The 21,302-nt window shown below is 40.0% G+C and overlaps 1 protein-coding gene across 7 annotated transcripts in view; it reads left to right on the top strand.

Moving 5' to 3' along the window:
- The first annotated feature begins 465 nt into the window (after nucleotides 1–465).
- The window catches only part of SHANK2 (SH3 and multiple ankyrin repeat domains 2), a 353,842-nt gene continuing 333,005 nt past the window's right edge, over nucleotides 466–21,302 (top strand). For 5 of the 7 annotated variants that reach the window (XM_063117399.1, XM_063117398.1, XM_063117401.1 and 2 more), the window contains exon 1: nucleotides 9,995–10,121. The gene's annotated coding sequence lies outside the window, so the exon portion shown is untranslated. Of the gene's footprint in view, nucleotides 537–9,994; nucleotides 10,122–21,302 lie in introns of those variants that run through there. The other 2 variants (XM_063117397.1, XM_063117400.1) reach the window with 2 other exon arrangements.

Genomic DNA, 21,302 nt, shown 5'->3' with positions numbered 1-21,302 from the left:
TCTGTACCCTCAGGGAGTGTAGCCTCTCGCAACCGAGGCACGGTTCGCCTCGGCCGCGGAGTCCTTCTGCGTGTGCCTTCCTTTATCTGGGGTGAGCTGCTGGAAGTGAGGCGTGAACAGAGCTCTTCTCCCCTCAGGGGGGGCAAGCAGGAGAAGGAGCCGGGCACCGGTCGCCTGTTGTCACATTGCATCCATTTGCAGCGTGTGCACGGGAGCGCAGCGCCTAGCCTCTCTTGCTCTCTCTTCCCACCTCCATTTCCTTCTCTTTCCCAAGCGTGCGCTCCCAGCAAGTTGTAAGGCGCGCCGGCGTTTGCACCGCATTCTTCCACGTCCCCAGTCCACAACTTTTACGTTGTTGCTCCGCTAGGAAAACATGACGGATTACAAAAGCTACGGCGAAGGGAGCAGCCGAGCCAACCCTTCTGAGCTGAGACTGGGGTAGTAGTGAACGAGGGCGGGGAGGGAAAGGGGTGGGGAGACCGTCTCCGGCTGAAAAGACCGCCAACTAAGCCCGCGCCAGTTTGCTGCTGAAGCAGGTAAGAAGCTCCTTCTGCATTACAGTCCTCAGTTTGTTCTCTTCCGCCCCGCTGCTGGGGGGCGAAGTAAACAAATGCTCGTTTGGGTGTGTTTGTGAGATCTGCCTGCCTGCCTATCTGCTGGTTGTGGTGTTTGGGAGAACTGAGGTATTATCAGTTTTCAAAACATGGACTTTCTTGGTGAACTTTAAAACTGTAATTCTATGCACTCTTACTTGGGAGTAAGCCTTACTGGACTTAGTGAGACTGATTTCCCTGCAAAAAAATGTGTGAGCATGCAGTGCAATTCCCCCCCCCCCCCACGCTTTGGTGTTTATTTTCAGCCCCTCTTGACCGTACTTAAGAATGAAAATAGCGTTTTTATAACAATTGAAAAGAAGCGCCTCAGTTTTTAAACCGCAATTCTGTGCAAAGTAGCTTGAGAGCGTGATTGAAATTAGTCGGACTTCTTAGCGAAACAGATTTACTTTGGGGATGTAAAGTCCCATCGATTTCAAGTTGCAGGAAACAGTGTTTGGGGCATTTTAAATCAGGGTTGTTAAGAGGAGGTCTATCCGTGCTCTGTGTAAAGAGTGTGCTGTATGAATACAGCCTAAGTCACCACTGTTCTTTGTCAATGGGAGGAGGTAATAAAGCTATATTAATGTGTGTGTGTTTTAAATATACCACCGTGTAGCCTAATGTATGGATGTTGCCTCTGAAATACACATCTTTGTCCACTCTAAAAAAGGATGAAAACTGATTTGTGCTTAAGGTCCATACAAAAGGGAATGGTCTACCATATTTCTGATAGAAATATCTATCTATAAATACATGAACACACTTTTGCTCACCTGCTTAGAAAGGCTGAAAAATTAAACAGGAATTTTTTAATCCCATGTTTGTTCTTCCTTGTCTTTTAAGTTGTCTTTACCAATTGCTTTTGTTTTGGAAACAAACAATTCATTTCCCAGAGGGGTAGCTGTGTTAGTCTGTGGCAGCAAAAACAACAAAGAGTCTTGTGGCACCTTAAAGACTCAAACAAATTTATTCTGACATATGTTTTCAAGGACCTTCTTTGCTTCATCAGATGTGCATAATTCATACTGTGAAATAAGACCCACTGGAAGTAAGTCAGATAAAAAACAAACAAATGGGGAGTACACAGTGTGTACACTATAAGAAAACAGCAGGTGGCACCTCTTGAAGGGTGTACAATTTTAGCTAGGTACAATTTTATATGTAAAATGTTTGACACGGGAAGAATTGGTTTACTGGAGCCCTCAGTGATGGGGAAGCATTACCTATTGGATTTTTGCCTTTTATGTAGATGTTTGAGGTAAACAGTTTATGTCAGGAGGTTGTAAGCATAGGAAAAGATAGTGGACACTCCCAATATGGTTCCTACCATTTTTTTCTGGCAATGTTCTTGCATCTTTAAAAGCTAGGTGACATACAGAAATTTGACAGGCACAGGTTTTGCCATCATGAAATGCAATGTTGGGGAAATGATGGGAAATGCTTCCTGTCACACAGAAATGTTTGAACTACTCTGCCAGGGAAAAAAGTATAGCAGTTCTAGCTCCCAAAGCTGTCTTGTCATGTTAATAGTAGAAACTAATATTTGGTCTTCCATCTTTGACCTTAAGAGGTAATTTCTTTAGAAGAAATGAGAAGGTCATGAGAACAAAGAAAAATTGTTCATTTGAATTTTCACTTGAAAATTCAGTGTTTGGTGATGAGGCTTTAACTCTGAGAACTGCAAACAAACAATTAGCTTTATCTTCATGTTGCACTGTGAGTACATTTCCATTGCCTCACTCTATCAAGTGCTTGAGGAAAAACTTCGTATTTGTCATTAAGGAATTTGGGGTTTCCCTCATCTAGATATGGCATCCAGTTTAGCAACATGGAGGGGTGGTACTTGATGTTGGAACTTGTATGTGCGCGCGTGCATGTGTGTATCTTCTCCATTCAACTATGCCTAGTACAAAGGGACAAGAGAAAGTTACAGTTCTGCACAGTCCTTCAAATCTTGCTTCTGCTTCACTGCCTGGCTAGAGGCAATAGTGTGAGCAGTAAAACTTCCTGATATTTTTAGGTCACAGTACTCCATTAGTTGCATGTAATAATGCTGCTATCATTCACATTAACCAATAGACAAATCCATACTTTGAACAACCGAGTTGAGGTTTAGGCTGAATCAGTATGGTTCAGTGGCTAATAAGCTGGAAGATCAATGCACTCAACTTCCACAGAATGTGTCTTTTTATGGACAACTTGCTCAGAACTGAAACAAAATTGGACCATTTGCTAGAAGTGATGACGGCCATTTGCTAGAAGTGATGACATTACTACTTTATAGTGGTATTGAAGTGAACTGACAACTGTTGGGGCCCATGACACATCTACACCAAGCAGGATATAACACTAGCATGAGTTATGGGCCCCAACAGTTGTCAGTGCACTTCAATACCTCTATAAAGCAGTAGTGTAGATCCTGCCTCCATATACCGCTTTCATAGTGCTATATCCTACTTGGTGTAGATCTGGCCAATGTCAACGAATACTCTTATATTCTTATGGCCACCTCTTATACCAACCTCCCCACACCCAGGCCAGATCTATACTTCGTGTCATATCTATGTGATCCTTTCATGGTGACGCTGTATCCCTTTTGCACTGGTTAAACTGAGGGCCTCTCCAACATATGCAACAGAATGAAGGGGAAGGGGGTAGAATTCTGCAGTGATAGAATGAACAGTATCACTTCAGAATGTAGGTGTGAGAAAGAAGTTAATGAGGCAGAGACACAAGTATGGACTCCTTTTTTAGAAAGTTGTAACATACTAACTCCTGCATGATGTGTCCGTTCTTTCTATGCCTCTGTAGTTCTGTAGGAATTAATCCGGAAGGTGTGCCTAACCTCTATACCTCTATTTGGTTTTTTTTAATATTCTATTGTTTAAAACTTTTAGATTGTATTTTATCATCTTATATTTCATTGTTGTGAACTGCCCAGAGAGCTTCGGCTATTAGGCAGTATACAAATGCAATAAGTAAATATATACCAGGGTATTTAACTTCAGGCCTGTCTCAAACTGTCTCTCTGGGGTTCTCCAAAATGGCTATGCTTTCTCTCCATCCCCTTTCCCCTGCCTAATGATTGTTTGAGGTTTCCAGGCTTCTGTTAGATTTTTTCCTATTCTAAAAGGACGGAATGCCTCTCCTAAGCTTTAGTTAATGGCCGAAGAGCTTTAAGCTAAAATGGCTGGTAATTTGGCCCCATCCCTTTTCCTTCAGTCTCATCCACCACTGGAATGCAGCCCCTCAGAAGTTCTCCAAAATGAAAATTTGTCCTCAGGCTGATAGACTTCCACACCCCTGCTCTACACTCCTTTTAAGCACAGCTTCCTAACCATATTCACATAGGCGCCCTCGAATACTACATTGGCCCTGTTCAGAAGACACCTAAAGCACTACGGTTTAAGGTGTCGTCTGAACAGCGCCATTAAGTGGAGATAACTTTATTTATTTATTTATTACATTTTTATACTGCCCAATAGCCAAAGCTCTCTGGGCGGTTCACAAAAAAACTTGGAATTCTTCATGGGTTTTCTTACAGTGGCAGTAACTATACACTCTGATGGATGGAGGCCTTCTGCTGCAAAGAGAAAGGGTTCTTTCCTCACGTTATGTGAGGCCTACATCCCTTGGAAACCACAAAATGCTCCAGTCATGTATGTTAGTAAATCAGGGGGTCAATAAACCTCCTGCCTTTTCTGCTTTCAAGAAACTGAATTTGTTGGCTTTATAAGTCATAACCTGTTTGCTTTTGACTCCTACCTCAGTATGTCGAACAGAGGACGGGTTGAGGGGACTCTTGCAAATAGGCCCCCTGACAGGGTGTGTTTTCTTGACAGGTGCCCCCTGACCATTAGTGTTGGCCCTGCCATGTTTACAGGAACAGCTACTTCAGTTTGGCAAACACATTTTAAGTATATAACACTGTTTCTTAATCCTCATATTTTTTTATAGTTTGGAAATAAAGTGAACCCAGACTTCCCTTAACAGTAGGGAATGCTACTTCTGAATCATTCATTCACGTGGATACTGCATAGGGCTTATTGTCCATCTTTGCCTTATGACAACTTTTGGCTTGGTGTTTTGATAGAGAGGAGTGTAATGAGTAATCTTTCAAGCCCATTGATTGAAAAAGATAGTGATGTGATGATGGAATATGTAGCCCGAATGCTTATACTGCTTTGGATTGAAGAAAAAACATAATTCAAAGTATTCAAATTCTCTCTACTCACATAGGCCTTAGCTAGACCTAAGGTTTATCCTGGGATCGTCCCAGGGTCATCCCTGTTCATGTAAATGACACACAGGATATCCCGAGATCAGGCAAGGATGACCCCAGGACGATCCCGGGATAAACCTTAGGTCTAGCTAAGGCCTGTGTGAATAGAGAGAACTTGAATACTTTGAATTATGTTTTGCAAGTAGCCAATTTCATTGTGGAAAATCTCAGCCTAGGATTGTTTTTGTTTTTTTCTATAGAACCCATTGGTGCCAATGGGAACTTCTTTCCTAAGCTTTCTAGTTTCATAGGATGGTGAAATTGATCACTCTGATCACACTGGGGAGGGAAGAATTAAATCTCCCTTTCCTATGCTTTGAAAAGATCCTCCTCCACTTGTGCCTTTAATTAGGTAAGGAACAATGTGATATTTAGCTGCATGCTATTTAATAAAAGAACATCTACTTTTGCCCTCAGTATGTCTCACCAATGGAGCATGCACATGTCTGCTTGGAAGAAAGTTTTATTCATTGCAGGTGACCAGATATATGTGTAAAGTGGTTACAACTCTAAATTCTATTAGTCTTCCATATCAATTAGGAAAACAAAATATCACAGCTAACATAAATCTACAGGTGACAATGGAAAAAGAAATCTGATAACCTGGAACATCTGATACCCTTCAGATGTTTTGAACTTTAACTCCCATCAGCCCCAGCCTGCATGGCTAATGGCTAGGAATTCTGGGGGTTGTGGTGCAAAACATTTGGAAGGTACTAGATTGGGGAAGACTGAACTAGAATGTCTAATTTTGTGAGAAATATACAGTCATCCCCAAATTTCAGAACGTTGTTCTGAAATGAATTTTCATTACATTTCTCTTCAGGGATTTTACAGTTTCAGTGCGTATTAGCCTCAAATAAAAAAAAAAGGAGGGAGGCTGTCTTCTTAAACTGATAGAAATACTCGATTTGGATAGATTGGCACAAAAATTAGCATTGGGGGATTTTCAGCATTACTAAATATTAAAAAAATAGAGATAATAATGAAGCTGAAGTAATTAAAAAAACAACCCTTCTGTTGAAAGGATGAAAGGACTTTTACTACTATAAGAAACAACACATAGACTTAACCTGGATTTTTTTCTGCCTTAATATACTCTTTGAGTAGCATTGGAGGTTATTTTAATTTCTTAACTTAATTTTGTGAACCACTCAGAGAGCTTCGGCTATTGGGCAGTATAGAAATGCAATTAAAAAACAACAACTCTACTTCTGGTGCAAGGAGCTCATAGTGTTAATTTTGTTCTCCGATAGCTTACAGGGCCTGATTACCTTACTTTAAGCACAGAATGGTGCCTTCAGACCATTCTCCATGCATACAATAGCCCTGTTCAAACAGCAAATGTATTTAATGGTATATGATGAGGCATCTATGTTTTGCTTTTTTGAACAGGTCTATTAGGAAAAACATTGTTTATTTAAATTGTTTTTAGCTATTTACATTGTTTTATTTTTTTATGCTAAAAAGTTTATACTATTTTTGTTATGTTGTATTTTTATGAATTGTTGTAAACCACCCAGAGAGCTTCAGCTATGGGGTAGCATATAAATTAAATAAATAAACAAGCAAACAACAAAAATGTGTGAACACGTGGATGGAAGACTAGGATTGTGTCCGATGACCTTACCCTGACCTCTACACATTCTAACTGGAGGTCTGGATAGACCCATGACATGTAACAAACTATATGCAGGTAGGTTTGCTTCTTGTAGTTGGGGTCCTTGCAAAAGACCCAGGGTCCCTGATTGTATGTACACATCTGTACACATCTAAGCTCTGATCAGACCTCCAGATGAATTTGTAGAGGGCAGTGGGAGCACTCCCCCCCCTTTCCCTCCATGTGTTAATTCTGTACACACTTGGGCTGCATTTCTTGTGTTCATGTATAAGTAATGAATGTCCAAAGGGGAACTCCTGCTCTCCCTCATCCTATTTTTTTTTTTTTTTTTTGTAGAGGAAGGTATTTTTCTCATTGTTAATTTTCCTACTTTATATATTAATGGTATACAGAAACACAAGCAGTGCAAAATTACACGGGAAGAGCAATCCTATAGGTTTAGAAGAACGTTTTAAAGGATTTCCTAGAATGCCCCAACCTGCCTCCAGAACCCCTCTTTTCCCCCTTTCTGATATTGGAGAAGCACCAGCTGCAGAGGTTTCCATGGTGGTTGCGTGGGATTTTTGAGGTTGGATCTCTCCTTCCAAAGGGCAGACCTCTCTCTCTGCCCTTGGAGCGGGTGATCTGACATATCTTATGGCTCCTGGGAGGTTGTACCAGGATACATAGGATTGCAGCCTTCTTGTGTTTGTACACATAATTAAAATGCTTCAACATGTGAATCTGGTCATTATGTTTATTCCTTCTTTCTGTTTTTCTTTTTCTCTTATAGATATTCCTCTGAGTCAGTTTTGCTTCTTTTATTCTTACCTTTTTCTGTCTATCTCTCTTTTTCTTGTATCCAGTGTTTCTGTGTCCTTGAATGACCTTGTGCAGTTATGCAGGTTTATCAGGAGGGAGGGAGGGAAAAAATCAACACTGTGTATTGCAACAGTTTTCTCAAATGCTTCCTTTACAAAGAAGTAAATTGACACACACAAAAAAGGTCATGTCCTGGTTAATGTTTAATATAGTAAAGGACAGATGCTTATATGATGAAACTTAACAGTGATAGGGTACCTCAACACTCCCGTTTCCACATGTTCCGCTCTTATGTTGTCCACCTTGCTTTTGGTCTGGTGCACCACTGATTCCATCTTTGTGGCTCATGGATTTTAATGGCTAGAACGGGTGGGGCCTGCCAGATGTTTTGGCCTACAGCTCTCATTTGCCCTTGCCGGCCTAGGCAATGGCGAAGGATCATAAGAGCTCTACACTAATGCACCTAGAGGCCAAGAAGTTGCCTACCTCTGGGCTAGAGGAACAAAAGGCTTTGCCAGAGGATGACCATTGTCATAGGAAGAATTTAGGTCTTAAGTGCTTCAGGGATTTAGAGCTTTAGGGATTAATGCTGAATTTTTATCTGGATACCCAATTATAAAGAAATGAATGCGTGTGAGCATGTGCAAAATGACACCACCACCGCCACTCTCTCTCTCACACACACACACACTTGAGTAATCACAGCCAGGCTGACACATATCTTATATAGCAAGGAGAGGAGGAGGAGGAGAAAAGTATGATTTCCAGATATGTTGCAAACTGGTGCCTGTCACTTTGGAAATGAAGCATGGGTTGCTTTAAGAGTTGATTTGAAATTTGAGAATAGAATTGAGATTTCTTATTAGAAATTAGACATTGAAGGGCCTGGCTGCAAGGATAAGCCCCAAACGTATCTAGCCTCAGAGCAATTACATTCCCCGCCCCCCAAGGAAAGCTCACCATATACCAGATACCACATTAGGAGCTCATGGGTTGCTTTCCCAAGAAAGTTCAATAAGCTGCTTCTTCTGCTGAGAAAGAAGAGTGATGGTAAAAGTCAAGAGGCTTCCCTGCTGTATTTTCAGGGTGTGGGCCCCCAATCTGGATTGAAATACATTTCAGATTAGGGTCTATGGCTGCTTTTACTTAAACATAAAATAAAATAAAAATAAAAGTAGCTATTTTAAGCTATCTTCTTTGTTAAGTATTAACTCATTTCAGGTAGTTGTATTGATATTCTGGAAACAGGTGAATTTCCCATATGCTATACACAAGGTAAAGCATTTAGGGAAAGATGAAAACCCCCTCTCACAAATGACATTGTTCAAATATTGGTCCATCTCATAACTCCTAATGCCTGGTTCTGCAAAATTCAGCAAAGTGCTGAGAAGACAAAATGGACTCCACTGCTTCAGATTGTTGCTGGGGAAAATAATGTTTTTAATGACCCCATACAATCCAAGCTCTCTTCATATCGAAACTCTGCAGAAGAGGCTATGAGATTGCCTACCCTTTCTTCTTCAGGTGCTAGATGGTGATGATTTTTGGGTGACTATTCAAAATGGATATTCCTCCCTGTAGGCAGAAGTGGCACAGTTCATTCTGCTACTTCATTCCCAACTCATTATGCTGCCTCTCTTCATTTAAATGTGATGTGGGTAGGGAAAAAGATTTTATCTGTGTGCCATTGGATGCACCTGTCATCTCGTTTAAACTGTCCTCTACCGCTATGCATTAAATGGCATTTATATCGCACCTTTTTTCCTCCAAGGAACCCAAGGCAACATACATAATCCTCCTCCTCTCCATTTACCCTCGCAACAACAATCTTGTGAGGTAGGTTGAGCTGAGAGTCTGTGACTGCCGCAAAGTCAACTAGTCCAAGTGCAGACTAGAACCCAGATCTCCCGACTCTCAGTCCAACACTTTAGCCTAAGGTGACCATATGAAAAGGAAGACAGGGCTCCTGTATCTTTAACAGTTGCACAGAAAAGGGAATTTTAGCAGGTGTCATTTGTATATATGGAGAACCTGGTGAATCCCAACAGTTAAAGCTACACTAGCTATAGTAGAGTGGCCAGATACAAAACAGGGTAGGGCTTCTACAGCTTTAACTGTTGTGCTGAAGAGGAAATTTCACCAGGATTCCCATATATACAAATGACACCTGCTGAAATTCCCTTTACAATACAACTGTTAAAGATACAGGAGCCCTCTCTTCCTTTCATATGGTCACCCTGCTCTAGCCACTACAACCATACTGGCTCTCACTGGGTGTGAGCATGCTTCACAGGCAAATTCTGCTGTCTTGTCTGTCTCATGTTTATATTGGACTTTTGGCATGTTAGGCATGAACCAAGCTGACTCTCTGGTTCATATTAAGTAGAATGAAGTTCCCGAGTGCTTTGCCAATTTTTTTTCTTTTTTCTTTTCTTTTCTTCTTTCCTTCCCATTCTTCAATTCTAGATGCAGTTTTCCTTTCTCCACTACCTTGTTCCATTTACAAAGTCAGTATTCTACAGTCTACGCTATCTAGCCTCCCTTGGTGTTTCCATTGAGAAGAGCTGCACTTTCCTCACAGCCGTTTTCCGTCTAGTCCTACATATCACTTGGCTTTGATGTGTAGTGTGATTGGCAGAGGAGAGAGGAGGCTGGGCTACCAGACAACCTAGTTCAGGTTCATTGTTCTGTGTTTGCAGCTGGAATTCAGAGCTGTCCCTGGAAAGTTTTTTTTGTTTATATAAATACCTTTCCTCCTTCTTGTGCCAGCTCTGTTAGGAACTATTAGTTTGAAGATTTATCTCTTCGAGACATGTCACAGGTAAGATTTCTACATATCAGATGGATTGTTTGGGACAAGGAAGCTGAAAGATATGGGGGAGTAGAGGTGTATTCCTTCTCTCGACAAATGTATTTAAAGAATGGCCAAATGCATTACGCAAGCAGCACCAACATGATCTTCCTGGCTTCAGTTTTATTGATAGATTTTAATTTTGTTTGTTTTAAAGGTTGTGTGTGTCAGACAGAAGGACGCTTGTGTGTCTGGTGCCATTTTACAGACTGAAAGTCTCTTTGAAAGTGTTTGAGCAAATTCCTGATTCTGTTCAAGAAAGTGCCTTAACAAAACGACCATGTGATCGTTTGCATTTCTTTTCAGAATAAAGAACCTTTACAACCCCGCCAAGTGTTTAATCTTTTAGTAGGAGAAGAGGTGAGGGAATTATTTCTCTGTGACTTTTCTTCCCCCTTCAGACTTTGATGGTTTCCCATATGTACTCAAACACATGGAACCAAAGTTAATGGTTGCTAAAGGTGACCATTGTTTCCTTTGGCTGACTCAAAAGTTTTTTCTCTCTTCAAAATGAAATACACATATAACACAGTGCTTTTCATTACTTCAGACTTTTAGCTTTACTAATGTAGTTTTCTCTCTGTTGTGTGTAAAACTTTTATGACCAGTCAGGTGCAGCTGATTTTTGTAAGGTCAGTTTCTAGTTAAGTTAAATTGATCAGGAATTAATGTATTTTTACATTAAGGATACATTCCTAGGCATGTTTAGACAGAAAAAAAGTCCTACAGCACCCAGCATTCCCCTGGTTGGGGAATGCTGGGAGTTGTAGGACTTGTTTTCAATCTATACATGCATAGGATTACACTCTAAGTATTTCTACGTAGTTTAGTTCATTTCCATTATAGCCCATGTTTCAATATCTGTTGATGACTCTCTAGTTACATCAGTTATTATGTTATTAAATTACTAGTCTCCCTATGATGAAATGAGTAAAGCATAGATAGCACTTAATGTGTAAGTAGAAAGGAACTGCAGCAGAAGCCTGGGTGCCATGGAATCTTTCATAGAAGTCCCATGTTTTCATTCTAAGTGTATGATAACACGATGGTGTGAGAAAATCACCCTGCATGTGCTCCATAAACACTTCCCCCTTCTTACTGCATCACATATTTCAGAATTAGGACTGATATTGAAAGCAGATTCTGGTGCTGATTCTGGCACAATTGAAGCCCTTGATTAAGCAATCTTAATACATGGTGAACCTATGAGCCACATTACCAGCTGAAACATTGACTTAGCCCATATCTTGGCACAGTGTTAAATCAATTACCCATGAGTTAGGAGGTTTTGATGACATGCGGAAATCCACGTTTCTGCTTGTAACAAATTATATCCGTGGCGCAAACTGGACATTCAGTATGGCCAGTAAGCATTTGACCCTTCTCTTTTGAAGCAACTCTTGTTTCTAAGAGTCTGGTTTTTTGATGGAATAGCTTCCTGTGCTTTGTATTGTAACCTTCTGATGAATCATTCAACACCCATCCTGTGAAACTGAATGTATGCTGTATCATGATTCATTCTGATAATCAACACCAAGGGGATCAGTGACACTGAATGTTTTACTCTGGTATTTTTTAAGATTTTGCATTGTATGCTTCATTTTGTTTCCCCAGTGATTTTCTAACCAGCCATTTTAATATAATTCATTGATATTATGTTTTACAAGCAGAATGAAAAAGATTGTGTTGATTGATTTGTATACAGAATTTTTAGAAAAGAATCAGTTCCTAAGATACTACAATTGTTGCAAAGCTGGATTGTCCTTTCTCACTGTGTAAAAACTGCACAGAACCAAAAACCGCATGTTTTTGTTATTTGTGGGAATCTTCATTACTTTTCCCTGCTTCAGAGAGTTTTATTTCATATATCTTCCACTTCTTGAGGTAGCTTACAAAAATAATCATGCAAAAACATATTACAGTTTATCTACAACACTCTAAATATTTAAACAAACAACAATATCATTAAACAGTGTAGAACCACAACACTAATTTAAGCTATAAGTCATTCTCTGCTAAGAGAGAAAAACCCTTCTGAAGAGAGCAGCCTTCACCATTGCCCAAAAGAATGGCAATGAACTGGTCAAGACTGGGTGAAATCCAATGTTATGTAGGCTGATGTCCGCTCAACTGTCGGGATTTTTTCTCTCTGTCCTGTAGCCCCTGTGCCCTTACCTTCCAAGTCTCCAGAGCATATTTTGAGGGTGTAATGGAACAGGCAGTAGGAGAGGGAATTTCCCCCCTTCCATATTCACTGACACCTGTTCTGTCATTGGAAAACCTTTATTGGATTTGTCTTTTCTCGGAAGAGAGTTCCACAGGAAAGAGTACCATCACTGAGAAGGCTGTGGCCATTGTAGCTCTGAAAGAAGCGACAACTCTTTTATTTTTATTTATTTATTTATTTATTTATTATTGCATTTCTATCCTGCCTTTTTTTCCTCTAAGGTGGCATACATAATCCTTGTCCATTTTATCCTCACTACAACAACCCTGTGAGGTAGGCTGTGCTGAGAGTCTGTGACTGGCTCAAAGTCACCCAGTGGGTTTCCATTGCCGAGTGAGGACTAGAACCCGGATCTCCCGACTCCCAGTCCAACACTTTAGCCACTACACCACACCAGCTCTTCAGTGTCCCACACTTTAGTCACAGATCCTTTTATAGCAATCCTTGAATAATCTTAGGCAGTAGGAGAAGGTAGTATGGAAATTACAAGGAATTGAACACATAGTTGTAAGACCAAAGAGAGAGATCAATTTTGTTACTTATTGCTCAACAAAAGCTTGTTGAGTTGGTTGTTTGATTCTTGCTTTAGTGTGAGGGATTCTAGATTCAATTAAGAACCATACTGGATCAGACCAAGGGTCCATCTAGTTCAACATTCTATTCACTCAGTGGCCAACTAGCTGCCCATGGGAAACCCACAAGCTGGACATGAGTGCAATAACACTCTCCCACCCATGTTCCCCAGTCTGGTGTACATAGGCATACTGCCTCTGATACTGGAGGTAATAATAATAATAATAAAAAATAAAATTGATTTATGTAGCGCTTTCTAACAAAACACTACGAGATAAAATAGGTCAGCAGTTTACAAAAATGCAATAGATACAATAATTCTAATAAAAGACCTTAACTGGATTTAAAATATAACAATAAAACCTTAAAATAAAACCCATATAGAATGTGTCGTGGCCACCACAAGGAGGTAGCATATAGCCATCAGGACTAGTAGCTATCGATAGCCTTATCTTCCATGAATGCGTCCAATTGCTTTTTAAAGCCATTAAAAGTTGTGGCCATCACTCTCTATTGAATTCCATAGTTTTAATATGTGCTGTGTGAAGAATTCCTAGATAAGCCCCCACTTGGCACAAATTTACCTATTGGAGACCTCCATATACTTTTTAATGGAACATCTCAATTATATAGAACATGCTTTGTTTGTAGAAGGTACCAGGATCAACCCCCTGGCAACTCCATTTAAAAGCATCTCAGACAGTAGAATCAGGGAAAATCCTTGGAGAGCTTCTGCCAGTTGGATTTGATAATATTGGGTTATAGACCAGTGGCCTGACTCATAAGGCAGCTTCATATGTTTATATATTTGACAGCTTCTGCAATAAAGCATATCGCTTTTGAAAAATACCTATTCTGACAAAAGATATTAGAGGCGTTCTGCCTTGTTGGTCTCTGGTCAACAGCTGGTTAGCCACGATGTGAACAGGGTGCTGGACTAATGGACTCTTGGTCTGATCCATTGTAGCTCTTCTTATGTTCTTCTCTGCTGTGGCATCCTGGCTGTGGAATGAGCTCCCTAAGGAGGTTCGCCTGACATCTACTCTATATTCTTTTAGATGCCAGGTGAAGACCATTTTATTTTCTCAGCATTTTAAGTGTCTATTAACTTAATTTTGACTTCGCTGTTTTAAATTTGTGTTTTAAATCTGTATTAATTTCTCCATTGCTGCTCGATTTTATCCTTGTCACTAGAGGCCCAGCTGGACTCCGTGGCCTGGAGTACTTGGGGTCAGCTTAGTCTGAACCGCCAGCTACGGCCCTTCCTGGACAGGGACAACCTAGCCACAGTAGTCCATGCGCTGGTAACTTCCTGATTAGACTACTGTAATGCACTTTATGTGGGGCTGCCCTTGAAGATGACTCGGAAGTTGCAGCTAGTGCAAAATGCAGCAGCTACACTGCTCACCGGAACATCTTAAAAAGAGTATATAACACCAGTCTTAAAAGAATTGCAATGGCTGTCTATATGCTTCTGGTTGGAATTCAAGGTATTGGCAATGACATTTAAAACCCTAAATGGCTTGGGACCTCAGGACTTGAAGGAACAACTCTTCCTATATATGCCTGCCCAAGATTGAAGATCTATTAGAGGAGCCTTCCTCTGTGTCCCACCAATGCAAGGCATACATTATGGTGGGACATGGGAGAGGGCTTTCTCTGTTGTGGCACTGTGGTTGTGGAATACCCTCCCCTTGGAGGCTCAACTGGCGTTGATACTGGCTTCATTTTGGCACCAAGTTAAAACATGGCTTTGTATCAAGGCCTTTGAGGGCTAAATTCTCCATGGTTGCACATAGTTTTAATTGTTTTTAATTGTTTCTATTGCTTTTTAAAAAATTCTACTGGTTTTAAATTTTAACAATTTAATACATCTTTAGATGCGTATATTATTGTTTTACATTGTTCTGATTTTATCTGTACGCTGCCGTGAGATCCCTGTGACATAGGGCAGGATACAAACGTTTAAATAAATAAATAAATAAATAAATCATTTTAGCATCTGGCATGGACTATTGGTAGGCATTGCCAAAATTAGCACAGACAGAGTCAAGCCTACCTGTATTGAAAATAATATCAGAAGAAAACCAACAATTGAAAGAATGGGTTCTCTTGAAGTTTGTCCCCCTCCCCACATATAATTTTTAATTAAAATGCAAATGTGCAGGAAAATGGGAAAATATGTATCTTAGTGACTGTTTTAGAAGTGCTACTTTCAGAAGACGGATAGCAATCACTCCCCTGCCCCAATATTATTTAAGTGGGCAAATAAAGAAATTACTTGGCTACTTCAAAGAAGACATTTTTACTGTAGATATGAAGTGTTTTACTGAAGTTGGAGACATAATTAATTAACCTGCCCTCATAGCCATCCTGTTGCCCCACCTTCCTGTAGCTTCTACTTTTCTTTCTGGCTCAGTTCGCTTGATTTGTTTACTTTTTGGTTTCCTTACAGTCAATGTAAAGAAGGTTCCTTGGAATCTAAGTAGATTTGGCAATTTTGTGGGGATTGTCCAGTATCTCACCAAAATGGGTTTCTATGGGATCTGCATAATATAATGATTCATTGATCAGGGTTGGGCAGAAGATAGGTGCTTAGAACAAATTCCTGTATTCATAATGCTTTAATTCTAAGTACATGTTTTTTGTACCAGTTTCTGGTTGGTAGATCTTGGTGTTCTGTTAAAAACAACAACCAAGTACATCTTGCGAACAGACATTCTTTAATTTGTTCTCACATCCTAACTACATTTAGGCACAATTCATATGTTACCAGAGTGATATGGGAGATGGAGGTTAGTGGATCTTGGGATTCTAATAAAGATCTAATTATATTCTGCAATCCTGAAGTCTGCCAACCTTGATAAACAGTAGATGGTATGTCTGGAACTTTGAATCACATCCTGATATCAAACTGTTGTAAAATTTAACTACTGATTAAAGAAAGCCGAGGAATTCAGGTTAATATTTAGTTGTTAGGTAGTGATATCAGGGAAATGCCATTCTATTGACATTAGCACAGTTAGATATTGCCGTTTTTTAAAACAAGAAAATAGAGGCTAATCTGGCAGTTGAAACTCACATTACAGTTTCCTGATAAGGAATTACTAAAATCTTCTCATTTCTTAAGACACATCCAAATGTAATCTTTGAGGATGTATTTAAGGTATCCATATCACTGAAGTTTTGTTTAAAAGTTCTTCACCTTTCTCTTTGATTGGCTAAGGATGCAATTCAATGCGTGTTTAGATAGAACAATGTTCTGCAATCCGTACCATTGCTCATGCTTGCTGGGAAATGCTAGGAGGTGTAGAACTTTTTGTTGCTTAAACTTGCATAGGATTGTTCCCTAATTGATTGTCTATGAAAATGCACTGATATGTTTCACTCAGTACCACTGGATGAGCCAAATCTACAATAACCCATATAAAATTAATGAACTTAGAAATGCAGTCAGTCGTAAGCTGGTTTTACCCTCTTATTCCTAAAGTAAGCTATAAGAAGAATACATTAGGATATTACCTTGGGAGGGGCCATAGGTCAGTGTGATAGAGCACCTGCTTTGCATGCAGAAGGTCCCAGGTTTGATCCCCGGCTTCAACAGATAGGGTAAGGAAAGCATCTTGCCAAATCCTGGAGAGTTGCTGCCAGTCAGTGTTGACAATACTGGGCTAGATGAACCAATGGTCTGACTGAGTCAGCTTCCTATAAGGCAGCTTCCTATGCTCCTATGTACCTTGGTCATTGAGCAAAAAAGTTTGTGGATATCCTTAATGCAATACCTGTGTAAGTATTTTAACCTAGGGGTTTTAAGTGACTTGTTTGTTGCATAGTCATCTCAAACTTTGGAGCGCAATCCACGCAGTTCAGAAACTCCACCCAACCCTCTGGAGACACTGGGGGGGGGGGGTAGCGGGGGGGGTGGAGGGAAAGGGAAAGTTTGGTTGCTCAAGCTGGCATCTGTTTCTGCAACAATTGAATACAGTCCATTGAAGTGATAGCCCCAACCTCCAGGTGTGTGGAATGACCTTTTCAAAGAGATCTGCTTAGCATCTTTATTGTAAAAGCTTAGATGCCAAGTTAAGACCTTCCTTTTCCAGCAGGCATTTAATTTCAAATCTAGTGCTGTGATTATTAAGAAGTTTCTTGAATATTTTAAACATTTTTAAATATTTAATATTTTGATATTTTATTGCTTTGGTTGATTGCTCAATTTTTATTATTGTAAACTGAGTACATATCCCAGTTGGGTGGCATATACATTAAATAAATAATAAACAAACAAATAAATTTAATTTGTGTGAACTGCCCAGAGAGCTTGGGCTATTGGCCTGTATAAAAATGAAATGAATAAATAAATAAATAAATTCTGCATAAATCATCTCCCTCTGGAAATAGCTATGCTTGTATGAGCTGGTTGGGATGGAGTTCCTTTTCTCCCCCTCCCCATCCCTGGCCACACATGCATAGATGCATGTAGAGTGATCTGAGGACTTATTCAATAAACTTAGATGGAAGTAGAGTACACACTGAATGGGTGCTCAGTGCGCACCATCATACAGTTATTTACCTGTCCCTCTCCTTCACAGTGTAAGGGCCCACAAGATATTTCTACAAGGAGTAATTGCTGTAGAGTATCTTGTAGATGAGTATTGGAAGAGGCATGAAGCTTTTGTTGTGTTTTTTCAAGTGTGTGTGTGTGTGTTGGTGGAAGAAAGCATGGCCTTTAGCACTTGTCCACCTCTGGCACAATAGATTTTTTTTTTTAAAAAAAAGAAAGGCTGATTAGTTTACTAACTGAATTGGTTAATATATTGGAAATTGTATTATATAAAATTAATTATTTTCTGAAGGAATTAAAAGTAGTTCTGTTTTCTGGATGGCTGGTTTCTTTCCTTATTTTTACATTGTAATTGTTGAGGTTAAATGAGTATTATACTTTGAGAAGAAAAATCACTGTTAGTTATGTAACACACTGATTAAAAGAAGTAGAGCAGTGACTTAAATCTTTCCTTTTTTTAATATCACAATTTACTGAAGTTATCTTTGGGGAAATCTAACCTAGAATGCTAGAATTAATTCATCCATCCAAAAACAACTTCTGAGGCCATTATGGCTTGTAATACATTGTGCTTTTTAATTTTTGCAAACTGCTTGCTGTTGCACATGGGATATTGACCTTAATTACTTTTCAAAAGTAAATTATGGTTTAATAAAAACAATAAATATTGACCCACATTCTTGTTTTAACTTACTGTAATTCACTTGGTCTTCTACTAAGATGACATGAGTAAATTAATGCACTTACCAAAATGTGATCAGAGGGGAAAACAAATTGTTCATCTTAATAACGAAGTGGACATTTTGTGCACCTCCTGAGCTGCACTGGAAGAGCAACTCAGTACCCACATTATGCCAGGACTAGAGATTGGCTGCTGTTACATCTGCAAAATGGCCACCTTAACCAGTGCATACTCAGCCCAGGATGAGAGGGAAAAATAAAGAGCCAGAAAAAAAAAAGTGACATAAAAAATGACACCCACACCCACAGCATCCTAGAAACTCTGCCAGTGCCAACCAAGCAACAATACTCACCTGCAACACAGACACAGAAGAAGCCAATAAACTCATGGTGATGGGGTCACCCCAGCATCACTTGCCTCTGCATACAGCACAGTGTGTCCCAACTGCATCAGATTCACTGTCACAGCCAGCAATGACACTACTACTGTAAGTTTTCAAGCATCCTAGTATCAGGTAATTGCTTATATGAAAATAGTGTGTCTTGTCTGAACTTGTATTGCTCTAATACTTTTCCACCCACAACAATGGGACACACTCTTCTCCCGCACAAGGAGACACTGGTTGTGTTGCTCACAGCCACTCCTTTGGAGCACAACACACAAAGGAGTAGAAGGAGCAATATTCAGCAGTTGGAGATCATTTTTCTTGGAACAGGATGCACAATAGGTTTGTGAAGAGGAAAGAGAAAAATCTAAGAGACACACACAAGATAATGAATGAGAGAGAAGACTCAGTGGTGCCACCTGGGTGTTCAGCCAGGGCTTGTCTATACAGCTTGTTTACCCCAACCTAAATGCACATATTTGCATTTCAGGACACATGACACGGCCGTCCATTCGCCGTAGCAGCGGATTTTTAACTCGATAATCCGCATATTCGCATTTGTGATCTACTGCGACTTTTGGATCACATCCGAGTTTGCACCGCGTTATGGTTATGTGTTGTTGGGGGAGTTAAATCACATTTTGACATGCGGGCAGAGCTTTCAGGGTAGGACAAAGTGATTGGCTGATTCTCTGCCTTCCCACCAATTGCGTCCTCTGGCTGCCTCTTTCCTTCCTGTCGTTTTTCATGTTGAGTTAAGATGGAGCTTTTAAAATGAAAACAAAGAGGGGTGAACGGGCAGCGAGAGAGAGAAAATGTGTTCAGTCTCTCGCTCGCATCCTCCTCTGCTGCCTCATTCATTTCCCCACTTGTTTTTCCTCTTCTATGAATCTGTGGAGCTCCGCAGATAAAATTTATAGCTTGCCTCGTCTGTAATCCATAGCCTCAAATGTGCATATATGTGCATTTGCGCATTAATAGCTGCACTATAAAAAAAAATTCAGGAGATAAATTGCTGTTTATCTCCTGAAGAGTGTGACGCTCTTTACCTAGATTCGAATCAACGAAAATTTGGTTTAAAATTAAATGAGAAGCAATCCTGCTGTCATATAGACGGGGCCTCAGTGTTCTTAACTTAGCCTTCCTCCATCATGGTTGTAGTGGTGGTGGAGGGGAGACTGCAGATACTTCACCCTTGGTGACTGTAGTGAAACACTGTGTGTGCAGTGGCTGCTTTCTCTGCTCCGTTCATTTGGGATATGATCCTGCAAGGCAAACTTGCTCATGAGTATTTGGTCACCAGTTGCAATTTTTAGAGTGAAGTGCCTGGGGCCTCTGCCAAGAGAGCTGCTATGATCAAATTACTGCCTCATGTCCCATCTTCCATTTTTGAACAAGGTGTTGGATCAGATAGTGCCAAGTGTATTATAAGTTTTAGTGATTATAAGTTATTGTATTTTGTTATGTGTTCATAATTTTAGAGTTAATATTTTAACTGTGTTTATATGTTGTACTCTTTTATATGGGTTGTTAGCCTTCCTAGGCGCCTTGTGAGGAAGAGAGGGATATAAATAAAATAAAATAAATTATTTGGTTGGAGCTGAGTCAACCAAAATTTCCATATTTGTTTGTTTTTAATTTAAATATTTGTACACTACCTTTCTGGACAAAGTTGGAAGAAGGCAGTGAACAAAATACAACTATAAAAATAAAAAATAAACTGTAATATAATATTGTAATAAAACTTCAGACTACTTCATATTATAATAAAACTTTAAATATCTAAGAATACATTAAATATCATTCAGTTAATATGAGAAAATATTTCAAGAATTTAATGTCAATAGAACAGCATTTTTTTTAACATTGGTGGGCTTTCTAAGCTTTTTAAAATACCATAAGTGAGATCTCTTCATTGCTACCACTGCCACATGATAGACCTTTGCATGGTCACATTTGGATTGAGACTTAAGCCACCTGGGTTCTAGCAGTCAGTTTCATTGCTCAGGGGTCTCAGAAAGCCAGGAAGGTTTTGTACTCCATGTGGCTCTAATAGCTCTACCTGTCTCACTGTTTCAGTGGAATGAGGGCATTGGCAGGAGCACCAGCTGAATCATCTGGAAAATCCCCCAGAGCATTCATGAATCCTTTGGATTCCATAAGCCACCAAGAGTGGGACATCCTAATGTTAGTTACAGCCGATTCAGGGAGCAATCTGTCCATAACCATGGAGACACATTCACCTTCTCTACCACTGGCTCACTCCTCCCTACAGCAAACATCAGGTTGAGAGTATTGCTTGCCACATGTGTTGTGTCAGCAATGTATTGGCACAGCCCCATCGTTGTCGTGGTGGCCATAAGTCCTGAGCTGGTCCAGCCAAGGCAGCTCTGGCATGAACTTTGAAGTCCTGGGTTTCTCCAACACCACACTGGAAATCCAGTTCAGCTAGTGAAGTTGTTGGGCAACAAAGTGGGTAGTTCACCAGCAATATCCCTGTTCTATTTCTCTACCCAACTCCAGATACAAACACCCTCATCCAGTTCCCAGGTAGACTTGTTTCCTGATGAGAGGTGGAATTCTACATGTCTGGGCCACCCAGCTCTCCTGCCCAGGTCTCAGTTATGCCTGCTGGGTCAGCCCCCACATCCTCAATGAAACTGAATGTATGGACCAATACAAATAGATCTGGAAACCCACAGAATTTTGTGAAGACTAATCAA

This window comes from Elgaria multicarinata, chromosome 2 (genome assembly GCF_023053635.1).
Source record: "Elgaria multicarinata webbii isolate HBS135686 ecotype San Diego chromosome 2, rElgMul1.1.pri, whole genome shotgun sequence".
In the NCBI taxonomy this organism is placed as follows: domain Eukaryota; kingdom Metazoa; phylum Chordata; class Lepidosauria; order Squamata; family Anguidae; genus Elgaria; species Elgaria multicarinata.
This window is presented reverse-complemented; position numbering and strand designations above follow the sequence as displayed.